Source organism: Triticum dicoccoides, chromosome 1B, assembly GCF_002162155.2.
Source record: "Triticum dicoccoides isolate Atlit2015 ecotype Zavitan chromosome 1B, WEW_v2.0, whole genome shotgun sequence".
In the NCBI taxonomy this organism is placed as follows: domain Eukaryota; kingdom Viridiplantae; phylum Streptophyta; class Magnoliopsida; order Poales; family Poaceae; genus Triticum; species Triticum dicoccoides.
In genome coordinates, this window is record NC_041381.1 from 524,595,592 (window position 1) to 524,616,900 (window position 21,309).

Consider the following 21,309-nt stretch of genomic DNA (forward strand, 5'->3'; position numbering starts at 1 on the left):
TTCCTCGATGCATACTCTGGCTACCACCAAATCAAGATGGCACAGTCAGACCAGGCTGCAACGACATTCATCACCCCATACGGCCCATTCTGCTTCAACACGATGCCGTTCGGGCTCAAAAACGCCGGCGCAACATATCAGCGCATGATTCAGACATGTATGGCCAACCAGATCGGCAAAACGGTCGAAGCATACGTAGATGACGTGGTCGTCAAAACCAAACACGTCGATACTCTAGTAAACGACTTGAGGCTCACGTTCGACAATCTCCGAACATATGACATTAAGCTCAACCTGGCAAAATGCGTTTTCGGCGTACGAGCCGGAAAGCTCCTGGGCTTCATCGTATCCGGTAGAGGAATTGAAGCAAACCCAGCCAAGATCCGAGCTCTGTCACAATTAGATACCCCAAAGGACCTCAAACAAATACAAAAACTGACAGGATGTGTGGCAGCTCTAAGCCGCTTTATCTCTCGCTTAGGAGAAAAGGCATTACCCCTCTATCGCCTCCTACGGTGCACCGACCACTTCGAGTGGACGGAGGCCGCCACGGCCGGACTCGAAGAAATAAAAGCCATATTGGCAACAAATCCAGTCCTGGCCGCGCCCAACACGGGCGAACCAATGCTATTATACATCGCGGCAACCCATCAAGTGGTAAGCGCCGTGCTCGTCGTTGAACGAGAGGCAGACGGACACAAGTTCCCCCTCCAAAAACCAGTGTACTACGTGTCCACTGTGCTAACTCCATGCAAGTCACGGTACCCGCATTATCAAAAGATAGCATACACGGTGTTCATGGCAACCCGGAAGCTGCGACACTACTTTCAAGAGTGCTCCATAACAGTGGCATCCGAAGTACCCCGTAATGACATTATAAACAACCGCGACGCAATGGGCCGGATCGCTAAATGGGCCATCGAGCTCCTCCCATTCGACATAACCTACAAGCTAAGGCGAGCAATTAAGTCGCAGGTTTTGGCCGACTTCATTGCCGAATGGACTGAAGCCGAACTCCCTAAAGAATAAGGCACATACTCCAACTGGATCATGCACTTCGACGGCTCCAAAATGTTGGCTGGCCTGGGGGCTGGCGTTGTTCTGACGTCCCCAACTGGGGACACAGTCCAATACGTACTTCAGATAATGTACATGGATTCGAACAATGCAGCCGAATACGAGGCCCTTTTACATGGCCTCCGAATGGCAGTCTCCATGGGTATTCAGCGCCTAGAGGTCCGCGGGGATTCAAATCTCACAATATCCCAAATAAATGGAGACTTTGACGCTAAGGACCCGAAAATGGCAGCTTACCGCAACGCCATGTTAAAGATGTCAGCTCGGTTTGAGGGGCTCGAATTTCATCACATAGCCCGGGAAAATAACCGAGCAGCAGACGTGCTGGCACGCATCGGCGCCAAGCGCGAGGCCGTCCCTCCCAACATCTTCCTAGAAAGGTTGTTCAAGCCATCTGTATCATGGTACGGAGAATCCGGAAACGATAGCCCGGACACAATTACACTACCCCTCACCGAGCATCCTGACACAATTGGGGGCTACGCCAACGAAACAACGCCGTCAGCCCACGAAATAATGGCAGTCACTGCCCCTTGGATAGAGCCATTCCTAGCCTACCTAACTAGGCAGGAACTTCCCGAGGACCAAAACGAGGCCCGCTGCATAGTGCGCGATCTAAAGCCTACAAAGTTCACGAGGTAGAGCTTTACAAGAAAAGCACAACCGGAGTCCTGGAAAGGTGTATCTTCGAGGAAGAAGGACAAGACCTTTTGGCTGAAATCCATGCCGGACTCGGCGGGCACCACGCCGCAGCCCAGGCCCTTGTAAGCAAGGCCTTCCGTACCGGATTTTATTGGCCAACGGCCCGGGCAGACGCTCAGGACTTAGTACAACGATGTGTTGGTTGCGAGTTATTCGCCAACCAAAGCCACATGCCGCCTACCGCCCTACAAACTATACCCATTACCTGGCCTTTCGCGGTCTGGGGGCTTGACATGGTCGGACCCCTTAAAGGAGGAACCCACAAGCAAAAATACCTACTGGTCATGGTGGACAAATTCACCAAATGGATAGAAGCCAAGCCTGTAAAGACGGCCGAATTCGGACCAGTGATAGACTTCCTTTCCGGGGTTGTACACCGTTACGGTGTCCCCCACAGCATCATAACCGACAACGGCACAAACTTGACGGCCGATGAAGTCAAACTTTGGTGCAAATACATGGGCATCAAGCTCGACTACGCTTCAGTCTATCACCCTCAAACTAACGGTCAAGTCGAACAGGCCAACGGTCTCATTATGAGCGGCATCAAACCCAGACTAGTGCGATCGCTCAAGGAATCTGACACGCACTAGGTAGAGGAGCTTGACTCCATACTCTGGGGGCTGCGGACCACGCCGAATCGCACTACCGGATTCACACCATTTTTTATGGTATACGGCGCAGAGGCGGTACTGCCATGCGACAGAATCCATGACTCACCTCGAGTGCGCATGTACGAAGAAAGAGAAGCCGAGCTCGATCAGCAGGACAGCTTGGACGCATTGGAAGAGGAGTGCGACGTGGCAAAGGCTCGTTCCGCATTGTATCAACAGCAGGCTCGAAGATATCAAAGCAGAGAAGTACGGGCCAAAACATATAACGTTGGCGAACTAGTTCTACGACTGCCGGACAAGAAAAAGGATAAATTAAAGCCAAAATGGCAGGGCCCCTTCATCATCGACCAAGTACTGACCGGCGGAGCGTACCGTCTGCGAGGCGCATCGGACAACCGACTCGAGCCGAACCCATGGAATGCAGCACGCCTATGAAGGTTCTACGCCTAGCACCGGACTCCGTGTTCATATCCTTCCCTCGTCCCTTTGTTTATGTTTTGTTTTTATATTTGGCAGTCCGGGATTTTGTTCCTTCTCCCTCCCCCTTTTTTTTTCTCACAAGCCCTTAGGGGCTCGCATGTGCAATATTCACACGCACCCGACGCGCCACCTGCGCTCACAATACCTGGGGGCTTCTCTACCAAGAAGCTTATATAAAACGGGCCTCATGCCCAAAACATGTGTAATGCTTCCGCATGAACCTTTTACACACCATTATATGCATCGATATGACTTAAGTTTTGGCCAAGCTGGGTTGCCTGGCTCCTGTGCTTACCCCTACGTTCCCGTTTGTTCGGCTAGGTGGTAAAGGGAGTACCTCTGCGATTGTTACTGCCGGGTCAGCCGGATGTGTGCCTCAGACTGGGTGAAGCCGAAAGCTAGCGTTCTTAAGGGAATATTCGGTCGGTGAGCTAAAAGATGATCTTTCGTAAATTTTTTGCCCCCAGATGCTTTTCTGCTCTTTTTGGCAGTTCGAACATGCACTTTAGGGCATGCCTCCCAGGGAAAGGAACCCCTAACGAAACTATTCTCTCTCGAAGATGTTTCTTACTAACCATGTAATATAACATAACTAGTTGGGCACTTGTATCCTAAAGCACTTATGACCCCTACGCCCTGTCTCCATGCATGCCCCGGTTCTTACATAACAAAGAGGGTATTCGGACACACTCCGGACTATAGGGTCCAGAGGTCGAAGCGAAAAGGTCCGCAATGACAAACGATCTACAATCCGGCTAGAGGACATTTTTATGTCATTTTTACATAGTCAATCCGACTCGGCATGTTCTTCTTCAATTCCATCTAACAGGCGGTCTAATTTACAGTCCTGTTGGGAATACTTTGCAGCCAGCTCCACCTGGCCATATGCCAAGCTGACTGGGATCTCCTTTCCGTCCGGACCTATAGGGCCGACCTCGGCCATGTGGTTTGGGTCAGCCTTCGTGTACCGAGTCTTCACCATGGCCCAGGCCTCCCTGGCACCTTGGCGGCAAGTCGATATCTTCCATAACCGGAAGCGCTCCCGCACTTCCTCCAGCTTCTTAGGAAGCTCCTCAAGGCCTTCAGGCACGGAGAGGGATGGCCACATAGCCTGGACGACCCCTCGCATTGCCTGCCGAACTCGCTCGTGTAGTTGCAACAGCTCGGGAAGAAGGTCTCCCGATGAACCGTGCATTTCCTCCGCCAGACGACCCGTCAGCAGACCTACAGACATAGCTCTGTCAATCGACTTCCTCGCCGAATTATTTTTTCGAAGATTCGCTCAAGCACTTACTAAAAATGCCGCGTCGAAGTCGCCGATTCTCCTTCAGGGCAGAAGACGGCTGAATGCGAACGTCTTTCAGTTCCTCGCCTAGCTGGGTATTGGCGTCTCGAAGCTTGTTCTTCTCTTGCCTCACCCACGTCAGCACGTTCTCGCCAGCCTTTAGTTGGCGTAGGAGTTGTTGCTGGTCCGGATTTACTCCGGCCTCATCTGCATTATTATAGTCAGGGTTGCACGCCTGCCGCATTTCAAAACGGAGGTACCTTTCGAAGCACATATTACCGGTGGGCGTCCCCTTGACATTCTCTGAAGTGGCCAATGCGGCCTCGAGCTGAGCCTTGCACTCTTCAAGCTCCTGGGACAATTGTGTGTTCTTCTTTGTAAGACACTGCATAGCACATGATCCTTCAAACAGTTATATTCACTGTGTCAAGTCTCGGGGGCTACTGACATATATAACCTTCAATTCTACTCACATGTATGTTTTTCACATACTACTCCGTGGCTCTGGCTAGACCATTTTGAGCAGCACGGAGATACGCATCTCCTGTATTAAAGGCACCCAACGCCTCTGGATAGAAACACGCGTCACGGAGAACAGTCCGGCGACGCCTGTGGTTTAGGGCACTCTCCACCTCTGAATTGGTGGCAGATAGCCCGTCGGCGCCCTCTGTCGGAGGAGCGCCCGAGGCGCATCCCGTGTCCGCCTCCGCTTCCGGACCCGACCTCGAACCTTGGACGGCGGACATAGTCCGGTGGGCTCTCTTCTTTCTAAGAAAATCATGAGCATTAGTAAGACTCAAGGGCATAAACCCTAGGCGTTAAATCCGCACACCATACCTTTGCACCGGAATCTCGATCTGGTCCGCACCTCTTTTTGGCCCGCCTGGTTTCAGCGGCCCTCGTTGGCTGCCCACCGTGGGCTCGGCCTTCCACCTCAAGGATTTACCCTGCGAAGCGATGTTAGTGCACGGCATGCAAGATAAAGCATGAGAATACTGGGACTTTGGTCTTAGTTACCTTGGAAGCTGGAAGTAGTCCGGGGTAGTCGGCCGTGATGGCCACTAAGGAGTTATCCTTGCTCAATTGATGAAATACTCCATCAACCAACTCCACGCATAAGTCCGGATCTTCTTGGGAGTCCGGATCGAGGGACCGTTCCGGATCCTCGGGTTGTGGAGCAGGGCTGTTTATTTCCTTCACAGCCTAGCGCAGCTCCTGCGTTTAAACATTACTAGTCTAAGTACTCAACTACGGGAATTTCGAAAATGGATAGGCAAGTGAAAGTGTCCGCTCACCCAACTAGGAGGATTGTACATAGAGAATCCGCCTTCCGGGTTGACACGCAGGAATTCTTCCTCCTCCCCTTGTACAAAGCGGATAAGATTCTCGTTAAAGTGGTGGCCGAATCTGGCCCCTTGCGACCGCACCGGGTAGCATCATCCTCCCCGTTGAAATCCCACATGGGGTGGCCTCTGTATTGAAGCGGTTGCACCCCTCGCGTGATGCATATGGCCATGACCTTGATCATGGTCAGTCCGGAAAGAGCCAACAACCTTATCCGGCTCATCAGGCACATGACGTCCCTGTCAGCTTCCCTCTGAGGGTTCCGTGGGTGCCAACTCAGGCGCTTCTTCAACAGAGCATTATTGAACTCGGGGAGGCCGATCCGTATAGGGTCCGGCAGGGGGACGTCATCTATATAAAACCATTCCGAGGGCCAGTCTTTGGACGCCCTCTTTGGGGTACCGGATAGATATCCGGTCCCGGCGATGCGCCACAGTTCGGCTCCGCCCACTTGATAAATAGACCCCTCCTGAGAACGAGGCACAAGGCAAAACAACCTCTTCCACAACGCGAAATGGGCCTCAACACCCAAGAACAGCTCGCAGAGGGCCACGAAGCCCGCAATGTGCACAATGGAGGCGGGCGTGAGGTTGTGTAGCTGGAGGCCGTAGAACTCCAGCAACCCTCGAAGAAACGGAAGAATTGGAAATCCGAGTCCTCTTATTAAATAAGGGACTAGGCATACCCGCTCTCCTCGAGAGGGATGGGGGACGCTCTCCGCCTGCTCTCCGCCGCTATAGGTAGCAATCCCGGCTCGAACTAGGACCATATATGCTGGGGGGAGAAGCCCCTTGGACTGAAGCACTACTAGCTCGCTATGCGGGACGGAACACCGCCCCCAATCTCCGGGCCGAGCGCTGGAGGGGCGAGAGGAGGAGCTGCATCGACCGTGCATGGTGGAATGGATCTCTGTCGAAGGCACTCTGATGAAATCTCGCGGAGGGAAGATGGTGTGAATTGGATCTAAATCCCCGTCTCTTTTATGGGCGGTTCACTAACGCAACCAGGGGGTAACTGAAAAAATCCCATGGCTTTTCGCATTCGTTTGACACGTGGAAATGGTCATTACGGGGCACAGAAGCAGAGGAGGGCAGCACGCACTAGAAGCCGGACACTATTCGACGGATACAGAGAATTTGCAGGAGAACCCGCCTTGTAATGCCAAAGACAACTTGCGCGTCGGACTCGTGTCATTGAAGCTCGGTTCGGGGGCTACTGAGGGAGTCCTAGATTAGGGGGTGTCCGGTTGGCCGGACTATGACCTTCGGCCGAACTCCTGTACTATGAAGATACAAGATTGAAGACTCTGTCCCGTGTCCAGATGGGACATTCCTTGGCGTGGAAGGCAAGCTTGGCGATACGATATGAAGATCTCCTCCCATTGTAATCGACTCTGTGTAACCCTATCCCTCTCTTGTGTCTATATAAATCAGAGAGTTTTAGTCCGTAGGACGAACGACAATCATACCATAGGCTAGATTCTAGGGTTTATCCACTCTGATCTCGTGGTAGATCTACTCTTGTACTACCCATATCATCAATATTAATCAAGTAGGAGTAGGGTTTTACCTCAACCGAGAGGGCCCGAACCTGGGTAAAAACATCGTGTCCCTTGTCTCCTGTTACCATCCGCCTAGACGCACAGTTCGGGACCCCCTACCCGACATCCGCCGGTTTTGACACCGATAACAGGTTACGCGATGATCATGACGCGAGAGCGATGTTTGCTTGTTTTGGAGTTCTTCTTCTGCTTCTTCTTCGATCAGGGGATAGGTTCCAGGTTGGCAGCCTGGGCTAGCAGGGTGGATGTCGTTTGAGTTTCTGTTTGTGTTTCATCCGTAGTCGGATGATGCTCTTATGTATTGTGATGTTGTATTCGTGTGGCATTGTATGCCTCTTGTATGTATCCCATTCTATTATGTAATGTTGATGTAATGATATCCACCTTGCAAAAGGGTTTCAATATGCGGTTCTATCCTTGGTGGGACCTTCGAGTCTCTTTAGGATAGTATCGCATATCGGGCGTGTCATCAAGTTAGAGCAAAGACCTCATGGGGTAAATAGGAGTGGTGCGCTCCTTCGGAATCCCCCTCTAAATAGCTATCTTCCTCTCGATTACAATCTGGAATGGGGGGAGGGTGCTGCCTTTGCGCCCACCATGGAGCGAAGTCTGCATGAAATTTTATTCCCATGCATGGCTCGTCTCTTTTGCTCTACATGTTCAGTACAATTGTGCACAATAACTGACATGCATAGGAATAAAAGATAGTGAGATTATGTAAGGAGTGCATGCAGAAATCCAGAGTGATGGTAGCAACCTGTGGACAGACCCAGAACCAATGATAGCATGCAGATAATAGCTTCAGTTAAAAAATGCATATAATGGCTCCTTCACTGTTTGTTTCCCACCCAACATGAAACTCATAGTTGACACCCGAGATTAACTAGATGGTAGATATATACTATTCATTGTTGCCACGATATGTACCCCAAAACCATTGAAAAACTCAAGTTTGAGCGTTACTTTGGACCTGACTCGAAGTCTAAGAGGTGAACAGGACGATATCGTTACTCTCGCAACCCATCATCTACTTACTAATACCACAATGCCTTCCCCTAGGCCCAAGCATGGTAATGTGTCTTGTAGTTGACATTTACATGGCACCACTAGAGGAATAACAACATAACACATCATCAAAATATTGAACAAAGATCAACTTCACATGATTACTTATAACAAGACTTCTCCCATGTCCTCAAGAACAAACGAAACTACTCACAAATCATATTCATGTTCATGAGTAGAGGAGATTAATATATGATTCACAATCTGAACATATGATCTTCCACCAAATAAACCAACTAGCATCAACTACAAGATGTGATCAATCAACACTACTTGCAACCCAGAGGCATCAATATGAGGTTTTGGACAAAGATTGAATACAAGAGATGAACTAGAGTTCGGACATGAGATGGTGCTGGTGAAGATGTTGATGGAGATGAGTCATCCCATGATGAGAGGAACGTTGGTGATGACGAAGGATTCGATTTCCCCCCTCCCGATAGGAAGTATCCCTAGCGGAATAGCTCCACCGGAGAGAAAAAGTAGATACGTTTGATACATATAACGCGCCCAAGAACATGCGCGAGAACTTGTGTCTCAAAAGGGGCACCCTCAAGGGTATATATAGCTGGATAGGGAGATCTGCCACTACACAAAAAAGACACATCCATGACATTTTGGGCCGAACGAAATTTTTTTCTGTCATACATATGACACTTCTATGACGATAATTGTGACAAAACCCGGTACCATCATAGATGTGGTGGGCTCCTACTTCTATGACAAAAACTAATGACAAAAAATGGGCTTTTCATCCTGGGCGGGCCGGAGACGCAGCTGCATGACATTCTTTGGATGATCCATGACGGAAAAAACCGTGGTAGAAGCGAGGGCGAGGAAAATTTCGGGGAGTTCCCGGTTACGGTGGGTGGTCGGGGGCCGAGCGGTGCGCGTTTCTCTCGTACACGTACGCGCGTGTGTGCGAGGCGTTGGCTCTAACTGAACCCGAGTGAGGCGTTGGGCTCTAACTGAACTCGAGCGATTGCACTCCAGGCTACGCGTTACTAAACCCGAGCGATCGATTCCTTTGCTACTGCTTCTAACTGAAGCCGGTCGATGCTGCCTCTCTGGATGAATAGTGAGTGTTGCGAGGGGGGGGGGGCGTTGGATGAACAGTGAGCGGTGGGAGTGGATTAACAGGACCCGTGGCGTTGCCTGTGGATGAACAGGACCCCGATCGATCGAGCCAGTTGGGGTTGGATGAACAGGACCCCGTGGAGGGCTGGATGAACAGGACGACCCCGTGGAGGGCTGGATGAACAGTAGACGGTGGAGGGGTGGATGAACAGTAGCCCGTTGAGGGGTGGTTGAATAGGAGCCCGTGGAGAGGTGTGGTTGAACAGTAGCCGGTGGAGTAGCGCACGGTGGAGGCTGGATGAACAGGAGCCCATGGATGAACAGTCGCAGGTGGAGGCTGGAGGAGGTCGACAGTGGATGAATAGTAGCCCGTGTAGGCTGGAGGAGGTCGACGGTGGAGATGAACAGTATCCCGTGGAGTCCCGTTTTGCTGTATGCCACACCCCTCCCGATGAACAGGACCCCCGTTTCGACCGTAGCGCTCCAACATAAGTCCGTTTCATCCATTTTGCAGTACGCCACACTCCTCTCGATCAACAGGACCCCCGTTTCGACCGTAGGAGGTCCGTTTCCTCCATTTTGTGGTACGCCACACCCCTCCCGATCAACAGGACCCCCGTTTCGACCGTAGGAAGTCCGTTTCCTCCGTTTTGCGGTACGCCAGACCCCTCCCGATCAACAGGACCCCGTTCCGAATGTAGCAGGTCTGTTTCCTCCGTTCTGCGGTACGCTAGGCCTCGTTTCCATCGCCTGTTTTGTCCAAGCCCTCCCGATGAACACGACCACACATTCCGTTCCGACCCAGCCGGTTGGCTCCCCATGAACATGACGACGATGTTGTTTCTTTGTTCCGACCCAGCCACATACACGAGTCGTGGCCATACGTATATATGCACGAGTAGGTGTTCGAGACCCCGCCCGTATGTACACATACGTGGCTGTATTTTCTTTCTTGCAACCCTGGCCGCTGTACGTACGTGTACATGCTACGTGCGCGCCTCTACTATGACACGTGCGCGCCTCTACATCCACCAGTATGTACGTACATGTTCGCGACCAGAATGACAACACTACGTACGCTTCGACCAGGTGGGTCCCGACTGTCAGGCACTTCCTTGCGTGCGAAGATGTAGCTGGTGGGTCCCAGCAGTCATGGGGTGAATGGTTTTTTTTGCCCGGACGCACTTCCTTGCGTGCGAAGATGTAGCTGGTGGGTCCCAGCAGTCATGGGGTGAATGGTTTTTTTTGCCCGGACGCACTTCCTTGCGTGCGAAGGTGTGGCTGGTGGGTCCCAGTAGTCAGGGGCGCGAATCAGTTTTTTTTCGGACGCATTGCCTTGCGTGCGAAGATGTAGCTGGTGGGTCCCAGCAGTCAAGGGGGCGAATCGTTTTTTTCAGACGCACTTCCTTGCGTGCGAAGATGTAGCTGGTGGGTCCCAGCAGTGAGGGGAAACGATTTTTTCACGAAATACAGTGGCCTGTCCGGTGGGTCCCAGCTGTTAGGTGGAGGAATCATTATTTTTCGCGTAATAAGGAGGCACTTCCTTGCTGCGGCCATGGACCCAACTGTCAGCCTCTCCACGTACAGTCCACATCCGATGGAAGTCGTTCCTTGACCATGTTGACCACGCCGCGCCAAGAGCGCCATGGCGGTGGACGACGGCGAGGCCTAGGTAGGGGACGACGGGGAGCTGGGGAAGACGCGGCAGCGGAAGCCCGCGCGGAGAGGAGTACGAGGGTTCATTGGTTCGGCTGCGGTGTGAGGCTGCCGTCGCCGCAGGGCCTGGCCAGCGGTGGGAAATAGTAGGGGGCGGTGAGGCCTCCGTGCAGCACAGCCGGCCACGGGAGGCAGGAGCATGCGACACGACCGGCGCTGGTTTGGGCGGCTGGAGCAAGAAGACCAGAGGTTGAAGAAGCACTACGGCCGTTGGATGGACATCATACGATCACAGTAGCTAGAATCGTTTATATTGACTAAGTTGACAAAGCCCTTGTTTTTTTAGGAAAGACAAAGCCCTTGGTACGCGTCAACTTAGTAGGCCCACAACTCGGATTTGGCAGAGAACATATAGCCCATTTGCGATTTGTAAGAATGTACAACCCATTTTTTAATTCTAATGGAATTTACTACAACCCATTTACATTTTGTTAAAAGTACAGCCCAACTTCTAGCTAGGACAACGATTAATAATTTCAAACAACCGCTCAAAACAGAATTCAAAAAAATTTCCCACATTTTGATGGGATCCGAAATATTTTTATCCAAAATTTCTACTCAGGTTAAATACAATTTCAAAATAAAGTTGTATTACGTTAAAATCCAACGAAATATTGCGCGCGCAACAAGTAATGAAATTAAAATTTTCAAATTCCAAAAATAATATATTTTTTAAACTAATTACGTGTTTGGTGCATAGTTATTCCCCAGTTATTATAATTACATCCCATTTATTATTTCTTAAAGTCCATTTTCTTGTTAAGCCTAATGCATACCTCCTAGGAAAGTTTGCAGCCTAGCGGGGCGGAGAATAACAAGTTGACCCGGATATTGTGTACAACTGTCGGCCCAGTTGCATTGCTGATGTTGCAAAAAAGGCATGTGTAGTATAGTACAACCTAACATGGTTACTCAGCCCACATTCAGCGACGTCGGAAAGGCACAAACAAGGCTTCTGTACAACTTTTTGAAGTCACTGAGCTCAATTAATAACTTAAGAAAAAAATTAGATTACACTGGAACCTAATTAAAAGCTGTCATGAGCAAATAAATAATTCAACGGGTCCCACTTGTGCGTGTGCGCACGCGCGCGTGTGTGTGTGTGAGAGAGACAAAGAGAGAGAGAGAGAAAGAGAGAGAGAGAGAGAGAGAGAGAGAGAGAGAGAGAGAGAGAGAGAGAGAGAGAGAGGTAGAGAGATAAGAGAGAGACCCATCGACCGATGCTCGTGAATACATCTTTCAGCCATATGCATTGCTGATGCTCAGTAAAAACTTATATAGTTGACACAATATAATAGAACATCATAGCACACTGAACTTGCATACAAAAATTTTATGCAGGCGGCACAATCAGGATGGAAGCAGTGGATCGCTACGGGAAGGGCTATGTTGAAACCAACGAAGTCGTACATAATGGTTCATCGTCTTTATCAATGACGGGGAAATATCTTGAATGTTGTGCAAAGAAAACAGACAGACAACACAATAAGTTCTGCTAGAACATTAAGGTTACATACAACCTTTTCTAAAAAAAGTTCAGGTAAAAAATTAGAACAGGTCACAATCAAATGTACTGGCATATCAGTGCTTCACATCCATAGCTCGAATTTAACTAGTATCTGACAAGATTCAGTTGTGATCTCAAATTAGAGCACATCCAGGCAGCCAGCCCTGCCTCTTCTCCCAAAGAAGCAGTGGCCTCCGTCGCCGATGGAGTAGGCCCTGTGCCATCCATCGTTCCGAGCAACACGGGGAAAGTCTTACATTGACTACTGTAATGGACGTCGTCGACGGACCCTGGCACCAGCGGCGACGGCAGGACTTCGATTGATGGATTGACCACTTCATTTGGATGCCATGTGGCGGACAGACTTCGACAAGCAAGTCACTTATTTGGATGACGTGTGAAATGCCAAGAGCTTTGACAAGGTCGTCCGGCGAGACGGGAGGCCGGTCGCCGTTGATGGTTACTGAGAGAGTCCCTGATTAGGGGGTGTCTGGATGATCGGACTATGACCTTTGGCCGGACTCCTGGACTATGAAGATACAAGATTGAAGACTTTGTCCCGTGTCCGGATGGGACATTCCTTGGCGTGGAAGGAAAGCTTGGCCATACGGATATGTAGATCTCCTCCCATTGTAACCGACTCTGTGTAACCCTAGCCCTCTCCGGTGTCTATATAAACCGGAGGGTTTTAGTCCATAGGACGAACAACAATCATACCATAGGCTAGCTTCTAGTGTTTAGCCTCTCTGATCTCGTGGTAGATCTACTCTTGTACTACCCATATCATCAATATTAATCATGCAGGAGTAGGGTTTTACCTCCATCGAGAGGGCCCGAACCTGGGTAAAAACATCGTGTCCCTTGTCTCCTATTACCCACCGCCTAGACGCACAGTTCGGGACCCCCTACCCGAGATCCACTGGTTTTGACACCGACATTGGTGCTTTCATTGAGAGTTCCTCTGTGTCGTCACCTTTAGGCCCGATGGCTTCTCCGATCATCAACAACGATGCGGTCCAGGGTGAGACTTTTCTCCCCGGACAGATCTTCATATTCGGCGGCTTTGCACTGCGGGCCAATTCGCTTGGCCATCTGGAGCAGATCGAAAGCTACGCCCCTGGCCATCAGGTCAGATTTGGAAGTTTGAACTACACGTCTGACATCCGCGGAGACTTGATCTTCGACGGATTCGAGCCACAGCCGAGCGCGCTGCACTGTCACGATGGGCATGATCTAGCCGTACCGCCAGACAGTGCCTAGAGGGCCGCTCCGGTGTCCGCTCCAACCCTTAGCTCAGAGCCGACTGCGCCAATCGAGGAAGGATGGCTGGACACCGCCTCAGGGGCTGCAATCTCTACGGCGATCGAGCCGAACACCAGTATTGTCCTTCGCGAAGCTCGCGACTCCAAGGTGCCGGACTCCTTTCTGGACTCCAAGCCTTCCGCACCCCTGCCGATCGAACCCCATTGGACGCCGATCATGGAGTTCGCTGCTGCAGACATCTTTCAGCACTCGCCCTTTGGCGACATTCTAAATTCACTACAGTCTCTCTCTTTATCAAGAGAGCCCTGGCCGGACTATGGTCAGCAAGGTTGGGATGCGGGCGACGAAGAAATTCGAAGCCCACCCACCACCCACTTCATAGCCACTGTCGATGATTTAACCGACATGCTCGACTTCGACTCCGAAGACATCAACGGTATGGAGGCCGATGAAGGAGACGACCAAGAACCAACGCCTATAGGGCACTGGAAAGCCACCTCGTCATACGACATATACATGGTGGACACCCCAAAAGAAGGGAATGGCGATGGAACAACGGAGGATGACCCCTCCAAGAAACAGCCAAAGCGCCGGCGTCAGCAGCGCCGCTCTAAATCCCGCCAAATCAAAAACGGTGATTCCGGCATGGGAGATAACAACACCTCGGATAGTGCCGAAGACAACCCCCTCTAGCAGGATTTAGCACAGGAGGATGGAGAAGCCAACCATCATGAAAGAGCGGCAGACAGAGAGGTCGAGGACGATAATTACATGCCTCCCTCTGAAGACGAAGCAAGCCTCGACGACGACGAATTTGTCTTGCCTGAGGATCCCGTCGAACAAGAGTGTTTCAAATGCAGGCTTATGGCCACAGCAAGCAGCCTCAAGAAAAAACAGCAACAACTTAGAGCTGACCAAGACTTGCTAGCCGACAGATGGACTGAAGTCCTTGCGGCCGAAGAGTACGAACTTGAACGCCCCTACAAGAGCTACCCCAAGCGCAGGCTGCTACCCCGATTAGAGGAGGAAGCAACTAAACCTAAATCACCAGCATATGACGCGGCCGACCCGTCACCCCGTGGCCGCGACGGAGAGGCCTCTCGGCCATCAATTCAAGCCGCACCCCGACGCCGCTCAAAAATTCCAAGGCATGGGGAAACGTGCCAGACCTGCGAGACATATTGGAGGACAAGACAAGTCAAACAAGATCGATCTATGGATCGCGTGGGCGCCCAACGACACGTGATGATAACCGTCACGCCGGATATGGCAAATACGGCCAGGCCGAACACATCAGACAAAGCTCATCTAGGCTACGTCGTGATATAGCCTAGTACAGAGGCGCCGCACACCCACTATGCTTGACAGATGAAGTAATGGATCATCAAATTCCCGAAGGGTTTAAACCCGTAAACATCGAATCGTATGATGGCACAACAGATCCTGTGGTATGGATCGAGGATTATCTCCTTCATATCCACATGGTCCGCGGTGACGATCTACATGCCATAAAATACCTCCCACTCAAGCTTAAAGGACCAGCTCGGCATTGGCTTAACAGCTTGCCAGCAGAGTCAATCGGTTGCTGGGAGGACCTGGAAGCCGCATTCCTTGACAATTTCCAGGGCACCTATGTGTGACCACCCGACACTGATGACCTAAGCGACATAATTCAGCAGCCAGAGGAATCGGCCAGACAATTCTGGACACGGTTCCTAACCAAGAAAAATCAAATAGTCGACTGTCCGGACGCAGAGGCCCTCGTAGCCTTCAAGCATATCATCCGAGACGAATGGCTTGCCCGGCACCTAGGACAGGAAAAGCCGAAATCCATGGCAGCCCTCACAACTCTCATGACCCGCTTTTGCGCGGGATAAGACAGCTGGCTAGCTCGTAGTAATAACATGACCAAGAGCCCTGGTAATTCAGATACCAAGGATAACAATGGCAGGTCGCGTCGCAACAAGCACAAGTGCCGCATTAACGGCGACAATACTGAGGATACGGCAGTTAATGCCGGATTCAGAGGCTCTAAACCCGGTCAGCGGAAAAAGCCATTCAAAAGAAATACTCCGGGCCCGTCCAGTTTGGATCGAATACCCGACCGCTCATGCCATATACATGGCACCCTCGAAACACCAGCCAATCACACCAACAGGGATTGTTGGGTGTTCAAGCAGGCAGGCAAGTTAAGTGCCGAAAACAGAGGCAAGGGGCTGCATAGCGATGACGAGGAGGAGCCCCGGCCGCCGAACAACAGAGGACAGAAGGGTTTTCCCGCACAAGTGCGGACGGTGAGCATGATATACGCAACCCACATCCCCAAAAGGGAACGGAAGCGTGCGCTCAGGGATGTATATGCGTTGGAGCCAGTCGCCCCAAAGTTCAACCCATGGTCCTTGTCGGTGTCAAAACCGGTTGATCTCGGGTAGGGGGTCCCAATCTGTGCGTCTAGGCGGATGGTAATAGGAGACGAGGGACACGATGTTTTTACCCAGGTTCGGGCCCTCTTGATGGAGGTAAAACCCTACGTCCTGCTTGATTAATATTGATGATGTGGGTTACAAGAGTAGATCTACCACGAGATCAAGGAGGCTAAACCCTAGAAGCTAGCCTATGGTATGATTGTTGTTTGTCCTCTGGACTAGGGCCATCCGGTTTATATAGACATCGGAGAGGGCTAGGGTTACACAGAGTCGGTTACAAAGGTAGGAGATCTACATATCTGTATCTCCAAGCTTGCCTTCCACGCCAAGGAAAGTCCCATCTGGACACGGGACGAAGTCTTCAATCTTGTATCGTCATAGTTTTGGAGTCCGGCCGATGATGATAGTTCGGCTATCCGGACACCCCCTAGTCCGGAACTCCCTCAGTAGCCCCTGAACCAGGCTTCAATGATGACGAGTCCGGCGCGCATACTGTCTTCGGCATTGCAAGGCGGGTTCCTCCTCCGAATAATTTATAGAAGATTGTGAACACTAGGATAGTGTTCGGCTCTGCAAAAATAAATTCCACATACCACCGTAGAGAGAATAATATTACACAAGATCAATCTGCTGACGTATTCTGTGGCCTGACGTCACACCACTTCCAAGCCTTTACTCGAATTGTTTTTATTGTTCCACCTCAGCGCGTTTAGTGAGGTGGTTTCCTTGGCATGTCTTGTCGAAGCATAGATCGTGCTCCCCTTATTCTAGGATTCCCATTAATACGGACGTGGGTAACCCAATCGCGCCCATTGCCACGCCCCCTCCATCGAAGGCGGGTTCCAAATGGTCACGGGGACGGCTCTTGGTATTCTTCCTCTTTATAATGAGACCAAGGCCCGTTCTTTTTATTCAATCCTCTATCGAATCCGCCCCTCTCCCTGAGTTCCAACACCCAGGGCTCCGAATTCAGGTACCTTCGATATTCGACAATGTCCGGTCCTGATCTATGAGGCCGGTGGATGCCCTCCTCCATCACGGAGGAGGACGTGCTAAAGCTGAGAGATGCCAGGTATTTAACCTACGAGATTTCGCATAGGCTGCCTGCCCGAGGGCAAGTTATCCCAACTCCCGAGCCTGGCGAGATCGTCGTGTTCGTGTCTCACTTCCGTCGGGGTTTAGGCTTCCCGACGGATCCCTTCATGAGGGGGCTCATCTTTTACTATGGGCTGGAATTCCATGACCTGGCTCCGGAGTCCATCCTCCATATCTCATCATTCATTGTTGTGTGTGAAGCCTTCCTCCGCACTACCCCTCACTTTGGCTTATGGCTCAAAACCTTCAACGTTGAGCCGAAGATGATTGAGGGGCGTCAGGAAGAGTGCGGCGGGGCGGTTATAAGCAAGAGGGCCGAAGCTCCATGGCCCAAGGGCTCTTTCCAAGAGGAGCTCGGCTTGTGGCAACAGGAGTGGTTTTATATCACCGCTCCCCGGGGCAGCAGGCAGAAGCCGCCGCCTGTCTTTCGCTCGGGCCCTCCACAGCAGCTGACATCATGGGTCAACAAGGGGCGTGACTGGGGGCCGCCCAAAGACGTCCCCCTGCTGCAGGACCGGATTCGAGGCCTCCAAGAAAGGGAGATCAATCTGGTCACAGTGGTGCAGGTCATGTTGATCCGGCGCCTACTGCCCTGCAAACGTCGCCCCCTCCGCCTGTGGGAATTTAATCCGGAGGGGCCACGAGCTCTTCAACACTTCATGGGTTTGACTCCCATGGAGATGTATAAACTGTTCTTCGGATTGCAAGAGACGCATCCAGAATTGACCGAGGACGCTGGCCTAAGCTGCAATCGCCCGGATACTCAAGTAAGTAGCCCTGTGTCCGGACACACCGTCCATTTATTTATCGTGAGCTTGCCTTTTAACCAGCTATCCCTGGACAGGTGTGGATAGCGCAAGCAAAACTGATACGGTGTCCGGCCCCCCTCCCTGAGACCACGCAGGATCTCGTGTTAATCAAAATGTTGGAGGTTGCACCTTCGAATGAGGGCGAAGGGGGGCACGGGGAAACTGTCACCTCTGCCAAGGAGGAGTTTAGTAAGGGAGGAATCGGGAGTCCCTCCTTCCAGGGGGAGAAGAGGAACGCTTCCGAAGACCCGAAGGCCAAGGCCTCAAAACGGGGAAAGAAATCTGTACCGAAAGGTCCTGCGCTAGAAAGCGCCCCGGCCGTATTGTCTCCTCGGAGGAATCAGCCCTCTAACGAGCCGTCAGTGAAAAGGGGGATTTTATAATTATCAGACACCCCTGCTTAATGTCTAAAGGTAACGAAGTTTTTACCTTGCAGTTCGGATCTCAGCCCATCTCAGCACAGCTCATCTTCGGGAGACCTTCGTCCGGAGATGATGGAAAGCGAAATGCCTTCATCTACCGCCCCATCGTGCGGGGCGGACGACCCTGAGGTGTCGTCGCGGAGGGTCTCCCCGAGTCCGGCGGGACCGGAGAGTTCGGCGCCCATTGGAGTACGGCCGGTGGAGCTGCAGGATTTGCTTAAGAGGGCGTCCATCTCAGAAGATCACCGCACATTAATGGGTGATGTGATTGAGAGGATTTCATCCGCCGAAACCGGGTTGTATGAGGCCGTCGGAAGTTTACTGACGGGGTTTGAGGTAGGCAAAAAATGACATACCTGTTGACAGTTTTGCACATGAAGTGCGCCCTGTATAGATAGTAGCCCCTAGGACTTGGTATGCTGTCGAAAGCGATAGCGTGCCAAGGATCGTAATCTCAGTTATAGAATGCCTCCTTTCCTATGCAGTTGGCGGATCGTTCGGTGGCCAACCGGACTGATGAATTTGCCGAGATGAAGAAGCAACTCGACGCTGCAGATGCGGACATCTCGCTGGTCAATAGACGACTTGATGAGTCACAAGGTATGTGGTTGCCCTGCGGTTGGTTAGTAAGGGAGCTGACGCCCATTCCTTACAAATTGTATGCTTAGATGCAGATGGTACTGCTACTGTGGAAGACCTTCGAGCAGAACTTGCTCGGGCCAAGGAGCAAGCCAGAAAAAGCGAGGCGGCTGCCTTGAAGGCAGCGGAAGGGCTAGAAGCCGAGAAGGCTGCTCACTGCCGAAGCAGGGAGGAGATGGCCGGAATGGCCATGAAATTAAGAGTTGCTACCGACCGCCTAGAGGTTCTTGAAGGAGAACACCGAGCGGAGCAAGAGGACCTGAAGAAGGCCGATGCCGAGGCCAAGGATGCCCGTAGTGCGATGCGGGCTATGAAGGAGGAACTGCGTCACGTCGGAGACATTGTGGCTGAAAAGCCCTTTATGCTGCGTAGGAAGTTCACGGATCCGAAGTATGCTCAGCTGGGCCGATTGTACGGTGCGGAGGATCCTTATCTGGACTTGGCGGCGAGTGCGGCTGACGCAGTCGTGCACTTTCGAAGCCAGGAGGATCATGAAAGGGAAGAGTTGTTCTGGTCTCAATTCCATAGTCCGGAGCGTCCACTTCCATTGAGTGATCGGCTGGTTGAGTGGGCTGAGCTGAATATATTGTCCGGACTGGCCATGACGGATGTGGTCACTCATCCGTGGCCGAAAAAGCCCAAGCCGAAGAGTTATTTTGGCTTGTTGCAGCAATTCCTTGGGGCAGTGCCACATATTAAGGCGATGAAGCGGTCGGCATGCATAGAAGGTGCGCGGATGGCTCTCGCCCGTGGTAAAACATACTGGGCGGAGATGGATGCCACCGCTGTTGCATCCCGGGGTTCGGACAAAAGCCGATTCCCCACCGAGCATTACTCTGAGGAAGTCCTGCAGGGCGCTCGTATAATAGAGTCGCAGTGCTCGAAAGATGTTATGTTTGAATGACATGTATGATTTCTAAGATCATGTTTATAATGCAATGACTTTTTATACTTGTGTGTTCAAGTATTGAACTATCTCCTGTGCGGCCGTATATGTATGTATAATCTGAAAGATGGCAATCTTTGGCTTCAGCCCCCACGCACATGGTGCGGGGGTGTTTGCAAAAAGAAAAACACTTTTTCACACTTAATCCAACGTCTTGGTCCTTTTAAGGAGGTGATAGCATAGCAAACTGGGCAACCGGACTATAATGCTTTATCACTTTCACTTAGCCATAGGAGCTCGAATGTGGGGCTAGTATATAGCCCCTGATGGCACCGCGCTTCTCCGAACTTGGAGCGCATTTGTGCCTGACCGGGAAGCGGCCCTTCGTCAAAGCGGAGGAATTCTAAACATTCCAATGGTCGATCGAGTGGTTGACCAGTCTCTCGCTATATCATGACAGTCAGTTTTCGGCTTTCTCTACTGAGGTGCTCTCCCGGCCGAACTGGGGCACAATCGCAGTAGTTCTCCTGGTGCCGCGTTAGCCGATGATACGGAATGTAAGGCAGAAAAACACAGGAGCCGGGCAAACCCAACATTTGACCAAAGACATGATTCGGAGTTGATGCATATAAGGCCTAACAAGAGACGCCGAACACTCCCTGAGGTGTTCGGTCTTTATAATATCGGGCAGAATAAATCCCTAAGCCTCTAGTGTCCAGGTACAGGCGGGAACTTCTGACGCGGCCGATGCCAAAACGCCAGCCTCCTCCTCGGCTCTGGTAGGAAACTAGGGGATGTGTATCAACAAGAGACAGTGAGAAAGGTTTACGCAGGGTCTTAATCTGAAAAGAATCCTTGCAACGGGTCCCTACTTCACGTCTGCGCCTGTGTCTCCGTTGTGCTGTATCCTGGACGGGTGTAGCACGTGCTTCATCTGTAAAAGAGAAGGACTTAGTTTCTAAGAAATGTCGTGCAAAAAGTGTAACAAAATAAAGTATAATTTGGAAGATGAAGAAAGTTGAGCTTTATTGGCTTTCATCATTTATGCGCGCGGCCCCCTAAAAAAAGGGGTATGTGGCTGGGAAGCCCCTTTTTAAGTTACGCCGGACTCGTCTAACCATGTCCGAGGTCTAAATGACCTGATTTTAGGGGCTTTGACCTGCAAGATCGGAATAATGTGTGGCTGTCGAGGCAGCCGCACATTCTCCGTGGTCGAGAGACGCCTGGAGTTTTAAGAATATGCCACGTGGACCGGGAATTTTTAAGCATAAGAGACGTGTAATGTGGTATTGCATTAAAGCGGGCGAAAGCTGCACGCCCCAGTAGTGCTTAAGGGCTACT